This window comes from Aythya ferina, assembly GCF_964211825.1.
Source record: "Aythya ferina genome assembly, chromosome: 2".
Taxonomy (NCBI): domain Eukaryota; kingdom Metazoa; phylum Chordata; class Aves; order Anseriformes; family Anatidae; genus Aythya; species Aythya ferina.
The window spans coordinates 88,359,498-88,369,312 of NC_140297.1; the positions used below are offsets into that span (position 1 = coordinate 88,359,498).

At 48.8% G+C, this 9,815-nt stretch overlaps 1 protein-coding gene across 6 annotated transcripts in view; it reads right to left on the bottom strand.

The window, feature by feature from the left end:
* GRB10 (growth factor receptor bound protein 10) overlaps positions 1–9,289 on the bottom strand; it is a 149,673-nt gene extending 140,384 nt beyond the window's left edge. For 2 of the 6 annotated variants that reach the window (XM_084509349.1, XM_084509346.1), the window contains exon 1: positions 8,892–9,260. The gene's annotated coding sequence lies outside the window, so the exon portion shown is untranslated. Of the gene's footprint in view, positions 1–8,891 lie in introns of all 6 variants that reach the window. The other 4 variants (XM_084509347.1, XM_084509345.1, XM_084509350.1 and 1 more) reach the window with 4 other exon arrangements.
* Between the last annotated feature and the right edge of the window lie 526 nt (positions 9,290–9,815).

The following is a 9,815-nucleotide window of genomic DNA, read 5'->3' on the forward strand; positions in this document are numbered from 1 at the left end:
AAGCTACTTATTCCTTTTCAAGGATGTTCAGAGCTTTTAGCAATACACTAAGCAAGACCAACCTGTAGGCTTAATACTTCCCCCCAGTCCTTCTCTCTTCCCCCTTTCCAAATTCCCACTTAAGAGGAACCTTCTCCTATCTGAATTTCTGCCCCATAGTTTGGCACAGATGAACATCACGGGGTAAAAGGAAACATGAAAGGTCGCACCCCTCTCCCCCCCTCATTTACTCCCCCACATTTATTTTGACTCTCGAAAACTTTTTCTAGCTCAGTCCCTTCTAACATGCAACTATATTGTCTTCTATTAAAATTGAGATCTGGAAAAGTTTTCCATCAGCTTTTCCTCTAGAAAAGGATCCAAATCCCTGCTGCCAGTTAGTTCTGAAATCTGAAGCACTCTACGAACACATGAAGCACACAGATATATAGTCCAGCTGCAACCCCCTGATCAGGAATACGTTTAAGGGTCCATCTGTTCTGTAACAGAAACATCCACGGTGAAGCAAATTCAGGTAACATTGCAAGAATTCTGTGCCCCGTTGTTTCAAAAAGGACACTAGTGCTTGAAGATGACCTTGAAATAAAGTTAATCAAAAGAAAAAAAAAAGCTTTGGAAGCTTACTCCGTGCTACAGACCAACAAAATGAGTTCTGATAAAAGCTGCAGCCACTTGATCAAGTCATCAGAAACACAGAATTTAGATCTCAGGCATTGAAAGCAGTCTCCAAGTGTTCATCAAGTGCTAATCTCCACCATGAAGTCTCTATGGACTTAGAGATTCTCCCTGCTTATTGATTTTCTCACCAGGGATACATAACAGAAGAATGATAGTGGTGTCATGGAGTATTATCCACCCTTACTTATCTGCAGCCTTCAGCATCCACAGGATTGGCTTCATAGCAACCATTCATTTTCTCCAATCTACCTACCGACGCAAACTCTGCACAGTAAGGGTAATGGAAGCATAGGAACTGTGCTCCGCATTTACTTTGCGAACAAACGTAGAAATCCCTACTGCCCCTCAGTAGAAGAGCCCCTTCCCACTCTGCTATAGGTTTACTCAAACTGGATGGCATGGCATTTCCTCTAGGGTTCGCCTGAAGGGAAAGTCATTTCCTATTTTTGTCTTGTTGAGAACTAGAAGAAGTTGGCATTGGTCAAGGCTGGGAAGAATCAGATGCCGGTTTGCTAGTGGTTTAACCAAACATATGTTTACAATTACTCCAGTCACCATGACCTGTCTGTGTAAAACTGCCTTTTTGGAATTTGCCCATGCTCACTGGCTTTGGCCTCTGAAAAAAGCTGAAACGGACTCACTAAGAAATACACTCTTAAGTTGACCAACAAGACCATCCAATAGTTAATATTCTAATCATTAACACAGCTGTTGGGCATTAAGATCAATGTATCGGCTCTACTTGTTGCTGTTGGCCTACAGGCAACAGCTTAGCAGCAGGAAGGTTAGATAATGGGAAAACCATTTGCAGTCTTCCCCTGTAGTCCAGCACAAGAATATAGCAGAAATAGGACACTGCATTTCTTGCTCAGATACTCTGTAACATCAGCCCACAAAAACAGAACACAGACGGTCACAATGTTCCCCGTAAACTTGTCTAAGGCACTCATCACCTCTACATCCACAGACCACAACTATAAGCATAGTCCCAAAGCATCAAGAAATGCATCACGTAATCACTTGCCAGAAATTACTTAAAGGTTTATGAAACGCTTGGGGAAGGAAGAAGTCCCTCACGTTAATTTACTGTATGACTTGCAGTTCAGTTCCTATTATTTGACTTGTTGCTTTCAAATGTGTTGCCAGAAGGTTGAGGGACGTGATCCTTCCCTACTCAGCTCTAGGGCCACATCTAGAGTGCTGGGTACAGGTCTGGTTTCCCCAGTACAAGAGAGACAAAGGACATACTGGAGCATCTTTGATATGAGAAAAGGCTGAAAGACCTAGGGCTGTTCAACCTGGTAAAGAGAAGGCTCAGGGCAGATCTTACCAATGTGTATGAACACCTGTCTAAATGAAGAAGAGGAGGCAGACTCTTCAAGGAATGAGTAAGAGTCACTCTTCTCAGCAGTGACCACTGACAGGACAAGAGGCAATGGGAACAAGTTAACTTATATGAAATTCTACCTCAACACGAGAAGACACTTTTCTACAGTGAGGGTAATCAAACACTGGAAGAAGTTGTCCAGAGAAGATGTGGAGTTACTAAAAACACAACTGTTCGTAGTCCTACTCTAACTGACCCTGCTTGAGCAGGAGGGTTGAACTAGACGATCTCAAGAGGTCCTTTTTAACCTCAACAATTCTGGGAAATTAGATAGAGAGGAAAAAAAAAAATACGAGCATTTTTTCCAGTCAAGTTTGAGACCATGTCTTTTCCCACTTTGTCCTTCCCCACTTCACACTTCGTTTTTAGTTTGTTTGTTTTTTCCAGATAGAATAAATAAGATTTCTCTCAAGTTGTGAGGTATATTCGTGTGGACTCCTAAGTTGTGGAGTTGTGTTCACAGCTTCCTGTAGAAACTCATATCATTAGACATCCACAGTGCAAATCCATGCTACTGGATAAGGTCTCCTACTCTGCTACAAAGACCACTTGTTTAGAACATCCAGTCTTTATGATGGTCAGGTTTTGATTTAGCCATTCAAGAATGGCAATATGCATCTCACCACGGATAGCTAACTGGGATGCAATCAGTAAGTCTCATTAGAAGTTCTCTTGGCTTATAACGGAACATTAATGCTGTTTTGAAGAACTCATGTGATTCATCATACCTACACTTCTTTTCAATTCATACACAAGTCTCTGGGCCTTTCCAGTACAAGTTGTTTACTTGTTCTTTACCTCAAGAACACACTCAGCCTGCTTTCTCCTAACAAGGAATGACTCATCCCTTGCTCTACACCTCATACTGTAGTAAGAGCATCTTCCAGCAAGTTTTCAAGTTCACTGGCTCTTCACCATTACATACAAATCACAAAATTGTAAAATGGTTTGGATTGGAGGGGATCTTAAAGATCATCTAGTCCAAGTGCCCTGCCATGGGCAGGGATACCTTCCACTACATCACGTTGCTCAAAGCCACATCCCACCTGACCTCAAGCACTAACAGGGAAGGGGCATCCACAACCTGAACAACCTGTTCCAGCACCTCATCACCCTCATAGTCACTCCTCAACTTTCTTATAAGCTCCCTTTAAGTATTGAAGGTCTTCTGGAAGCCTTGACAGCAACTTGAGTATGAGTCAACAGCATGCCCTGGCAGCCAGAAGGGCCAACCATACCCTGCAGCGCATTAGGCACAGCACGGCTACTTGGTTGAAGGAAGGGATTGTCCCACTCTGCTCTGCTACTGCAGCCTCATCTCAAATACTGTGCGCAGTTTTGGGTGCCACAGTATAAAAAGGACATGATGCTATCAGAAAGTGTCCAAACAAGGGCTGCAAAGATGGTGAAGGGCCTAGAGGACAAGACATATGAGGAGCAGCCCCCTGGTTCATTCAGCCCCGAGCAGAGCAGGCTGGGGGGAGGCCTCAGGGCAGCCTGCAGCTCCTTCACAAGGGGAGCAGAGGGGCAGGCGCTGAGCTCTGCTCTCTGGGGACAGCGACAGGACCCGAGGGGACGACATGGAGCTGGGACAGGGGAGGGTCAGGCTGGGGGTTAGGGAAAGGGTCTGCACCCAGAGGGTGGTCGGGCACTGGGACAGGCTCCACAGGGATGCACTGAGCCTGATGGAGTTTACGAAGCAGTTGGGCAACGCTCTCATACATGTGGTTTGATTTTTGGGTATTACTGTGTGGAGCCAGTGGTACTCAATTATCCTTTTTTAGTTGAAAGGAGTAATGACTCTAAACTAAAAAAAAACAAACAAACAAACAAAAAAAAAACGTAGATTTAGATTAGATATATGGAAGAAATTCTTCATGAGGTTGGTGAGGCATTGAAACAGGTTGCTCAGAGAAGTTGTAGATGCTCCATCCCTGGAAATGTTCAAGGCCAGGCTGGATGGGGCTTTGAGCAACGTGGTCTAGTGGAAGGTGTCCCTGCTCATGGCACTGGGTTGGAATTAGGTTATCTTTAAGGCCTCCTCCAAGCCAAACCATTCTATCACTCTCTGACTCTATGATCCTTGTGGTTCCATTCCAATGCAGGATGATATTGAATGATACTTCTCTTTTCCAGGCTAAACAATCCCAGCTCCCTCAACTATTCCTCACAGGAGAGGTGCCTCAGCCCTCTGATCATTTTTGTAGCACTCCTCTAGAGCCAGTCTAACAGGTCCCTGTAGTTCTTGTGCTGGGGGCCCTGGAGTTGAACACAGCACTCCAGGTGGGGTCTCACATGAGTGGAGTATAGGTGAGTGGAAAAAAATGCACCTGCTGGCCACACTTCATTATATACAGCCCAGGATACAATTGGCTTTCTGGACTGCTAGCACACACTGCCAGCTCACATCATTTTTTTTTTTCCACCAATATCCCCAAGTCCTTCTCTACTTGGCTGCTCTCCATCCATTCAACCCCAAACCTGTACAGATACCAGGGATTGCCCTGACCCAGCTGCAGCACCTTGCACTTGGCCATGTTGAACTTCATGCGCTTCACATGGAAGTTGCTGTCCTTCCCTGCTACAGACATCAGGGAAGATAGAACAGTTCACAGGGGCACTTCTCTAAATAAGGGTTTGGATTTGCCATTTTCCATCCTGACAGCTGCATACATTTGGGCTGCATGAGCTGAACCATCCTAGGAAAGCAAGAGGGAAATGAGTTTTCAGGCAATGGGTGCACATCAGTGTGAACGTGAAGCTCTCTTAAAATGAAAATTTCAAGATAACTTGGCAGTGGTGAAATCTCACTTCATGAATCCTTTAAGCTTCAGTGCTCCTGTGTACATCCCGAGTCCAAAAGCTGCTAGAAACCACAACAACCACCACTTCCAAATGAATGTACTTCTACGAAAAATGTAGCACCTGTCTGTCTCTCACATCAGATATCTGCTAAAAAGACAGCGCCCAAGGGAACAAAGCATGCCAGGAAAGGGTTTGTTCAGTATATACAACCAGATCTCAAAGTCAGGGTATTCTGGTTATTTCCATCATTGAAGAGATTAACAGTCTGCTTGTAGACAGGATGCATCACCCCGATTAACAACTTTCTTTTATGCAGTCCTCAGAGTGGATCCTGGCTTCCTTGGATAGTTCTCCCCCCATCCACAACACAAGACAGGAGTCACACTCAGTTAGTAGAACTGTTGTCAGAAAAGATCATCCAATTCAACAGATGGCAGAACAGGAAAGACCTGGCACAGGATGAGTTCAGAAGTACACAGCTCAACAAGTGTAAGGAAAGAAAGGCAGTGATGCAGCATCTGTATACTTGGTAAAACCACAAGTTTGGGAGAACAATGATGGGAAACAAGACTACTTTGCCACAACTAAGCTTAGATAAAGTCTTCTCCTGACTAGCAGGCAGTACAAGGATAAATAAAGTTCAATGCTCATGAAAGGATTCCTTGGCAACCTCTTAGTTCCTAAAAAGATATCGGAGGTTCACCTTTTTAGAAAAGGATCTCCATTCCCAGATTTCCCTAGCTGAAGAGTTGCAACCAATATGTTTTGGACACATCCAGGAGCAGATCTAGGTTCCAAGAAAAACAATCCTTCCTTCATAGCCTGCTCTCCTACTGAAGGAGACTTAGGCAGTCACCCTGTAACCAAGCCATTTGGCAAATGTCACACAATCCTGAGAGAGGCAGTGGTCTCAGGAGTTACCTTCCCTGTTTATGAAAGCAGTGGGCTTGGTGGGCATACACAAGGAATGCTACACTGTGAATCTGCATCAACGTCCTCATAATCAAGAATCCTTTAGAAATGCTGCCGACAAAAATGGTTTAGTCAGAGCTCACAGCATATTCAACAAAGGAAATGAATCATAAGACAAACCCAAAGAAAAGTAGGCTTCCTTAGTCCTAGTGTTCACATAAATGTGGGCTTAAAATGAAGAAAAGAACTTCCCTTGTCCCACTAATAAGTTCACATAGAGGTTTAGAATAAAAAGGCCCAGGAACTCAGCAGGACTGCCACAGCCCATTCAGGTCCAGAAGCCATTCCCAATAGTTTTTGCTTGAAACCAGCCCAAGCAAATCTCAGCCTTCGACAGCATACCAAGCAGAAACTGGCAAGTTTTTTGCACCACAGCGTTTGCTGTGGCCACCAAGATTTGTGCCTGAGCAAATACTTACGTGCATCCTAAAAATGCATACCACTGGTCATCCAAAGGCACCCCCTCAACCTGCCCCCCAAGCTTCCAGCACTACCCAGTCTCTAAAGATGGGCTCAAGATCCCCCCGACACCCCACCTCCCGCAACAGAGCTCAGCTGGTCTAAGGAAGAGTTCTGCCTACAAATCTGTCCTCGTTTGGCATATCGCTGTAAGCCTCTACACCCGACGTGGTTGGGGCTATGACAGAAGGGAGAAGAGGCGTGACAGCACGGTCCCACCCGGTGTGACACTGCTCGGGAGCCCCCTGCCACAGCTATGCACGCAGGGGGAAGCTGCCTGTGCCTCGCAGTCTAGAGGGACATCTGCTAGTTTGGTACTGTCAGAAAACAAACTCCCAGTGCAATACTCTCCTGCTGCTGGCAGAAATGGCACATGACCCAGCTATGCCTTTCCTCTGCCAGCTGGGAACTCCCCGCGTTGGAAGAATCCCTTTGCCAGAGAGATCCAGATACTTTTAGCCCATTTACACCCAGTGAGACGCTGAGAACACGACCGGAGATTTCTAAAAACCTTTGTGACAATTCTTGCTGGAGTCTTTTAAGTACTTGCAAGATTGAGGGCTGCAAACATTTTTTCTCATTCACTGAGCACACGGTATATAGCCTTACGCAGAACTGAGATGCAGAGATCCATTTCACATTTAGGCAGTACTTTTGGACTATGTAATAAAAATCTATAGAAATGCACTACTGAAATCCAGGTGTGGTCATATCTGAGGATGAAAGCCAACTCTCACAGCAGTAAGGGAGGGGATATTTTGATTAACAAAACCAAGGGAAACCATGGAAGTACGACAAGATCTTTAATATGTAGCCAGGGCAAACAAGACCTACTTTAAGAACAAATAAAGTCCAAGTGAAGAAAATAAATCAGAGTATAACATGGTGAAATGATCACCGGAGGCAAGCGTCAGGGTCTGCTGCTCTGTCAATTACTTTTTAGAATAAGGCTACCAAACATTGCTCTTCAGGCTTTATTGTTTGTGTTGTGCAGAATTTTAAAGAGTCCTGGTTCAGAAAAAGCAAGCCCAAACAGCCTCGATACCAGCATAAAACTGCACAGAAATAGCTGGAGGAGTACAGCTCTAGCAGAGCCCTCCCTCTTCTGCTTCGCTGTTAGGTAAGCCCTCCAGAAAGAGGAGCGCAGCACGCACCAAGCATCCCGCTGACCCCTGGCACCCCTCCGCTGCCCCAGAACCATCACGAAGCACAGCCAGGGCTGTCATTTAAAGTTTCCAGTGTATTTCCTTTTTCCAAGCAGGTTTTCTAACCTCCATATGCTTTTTTTTTTTTTTTTTAAACCTGTCCTCATAACTCACTCCTTTTAATCCTAGGATTAGCCTTGTTGCCCTTCTCCGTACCTTTTCTAGTGCAGTAAGTACAACTAGCCTCTAGATGCAGGAATAGATTGACTTGAAGTGTTCAGGCATCGTTGCGATACATCCTACAAAGCCTTCGCTAACGTGAGGAACTGCTCAGCACCTTTATGAAGCAACACAATCTACCTGAAGGTGGTAGCTACCCACGTCCCTCATATCCCCCCTCTCACCGCTTAAGCACAGGTTGTTCCCCCCCAAAATTCACTCCTTCTTTTGCAAAGGGAAAAAGTAAGCCACATTCTTAGGGCCGTTTTAGAAAAACCCGATCAATGCTGCTTTGACATACCAGCAACACATGTTCCCGTTTCAACAAATAGGAACGTTTTCGGCAGACCACCACTTCAGATGGAGTGGGGCTCCGGGCTGCTGAATCAGCACTTTCCGTGCTGCTGGCAATACAGAGCTATGCGAGGCTTCAAAGCAGAGCGGGGAGGGGGGGGGGAAGAGGACGGGGGGGGGGGGGGGGGGCACTTAAGCAGCAGAAGTGGGCAAGAGGATTTCGCAGGAGTTCATCTGCCAAAGCAATTAACTGCAAACTGTTCGTACGGAGGAGATGCCCCGGCGTGGGTCCCAGCTCGCAGCCACACGAGGGGAGCGCGGTGCATGCAGAGCTCTGGCCCCAAAACGGGGAAGCGAGGACCCCCCTCCCCTCCCCCCCGACCCCAAAACCCTGCCGGGGGGGACCCCCAGCGCTCCCCACGATCCCACCGCGGGCAGGCAAGGAGCCGGTAGGAGAGCACAGGGCTCCCAGCTGCCGCCACGGGTTTGCAAAGCATGGGAGCAGGAAGGTGGCAGCACCCCGGGGTGGCACTTCTGCGGGGTGCCCAGCGGGGATCCCTCCCCCGGAGGGGGGGGGGAAAAAAAATGGGAAAACCGGGGAGAAGGAAAGCGGAGAAGGGGGTGAAGAGACTTTTAGCAGCACGGCCAACAGCCGGCGGGGCAGAGCAGGTCCCCAGCCCACCTCCAGCCGGGGGGCAGCGGGGGAAGGAGCCAAGGGGCCGCGGGCACCGCCGGGCACCGCCGGGCACCCCCAGCCCGGCCCCGGGGGCTGCCCGCGGGCACGGGGCTCGGCGGCCCCAGGAAAAGGAAGTTTGCTCCCCTCCTCCTCCTCCTCCTCCTGCTGCTGCTGCTGCTTTCCCCGGCCTCCACCACCGAGGAGCCGGAGCCGGCGCCGCCTCCCGGCCCCCCCCCGGCGCCCCCCGACCCCTTACCTGCAGCGCGGCCGGCCGGCACCCCGCCCGCCGCCACCCCGACAAGTTTCGGGGCGGAGGGAAAAGGGGTCGGGAGCGGGGGAGTGGGAAGGCGAGCTCTCAGAGCCGGGCGCCTCCAAAAAAAAAATAAAAAAATTAATAATAACAAAATAAAATAAAAAAAAAAAATCGGAACCAGAAAAAAAAATAATAATGATAAGATGTTTATATATTATATATAAAATTAAAAACACACCCAGCGCGCACGGGGACGGCTACGCCTCCGCAAGGCGGCCCCGGGCTGCGGGAGGGACCTGCGGGGAAAACTTCTGCCCGCCCGCCCGCTCCTGCTGCTGCTGCTGCCGCTGCTCCTCCTGCTCCTGCTCCTGCTGCTGCCGCCGCCGGCTCCCGGTGCTAACGGCGCCCCGCCGCCGCCGCGCTCCCGCCCCGCGCCCAGCTGACTCCGGCCGGCCCCGCCCCGCTCCCGCCCCCGGCCCCGCCGCACGCAGCCGCAGCCCCGGACCCGGCCCAGGACCCGGCCCCGGCCCCGGCCCGGCGCGGGCAGGGGGCGGCCGGCGAGTGTTGGGGCTGAGGGGGGGGGGTGCTCTGCTGCAGCGCCCCGGGGTGAAGGGGGTCGGGGCTCTCTGCCCTGTGAGGAGAGTGAGGCGGCAGGTTGTCCCGCCGCCTGTTTTTTTTTTTTTTTTTTTTTTTTTAGAGGTCCTGAGGGAAAAGAAGCCATAAAGTGCTCCCGGGAGCGTGTGCAGGTGGTGGGGATGGTGCTTTATTTATTTATTTATGTATTTATTTTTTGGACCGCACCTGCACACCCTGCTCTTGTTTTTTTTATTACCCCTACAAACTATGCCGGCAGCCCAAGCGACGCGTGCCTCGGTGTGCGCCAGACTGTGGAAAGCACTTCTCAGTGTCGCAAAACACCCAAAACAC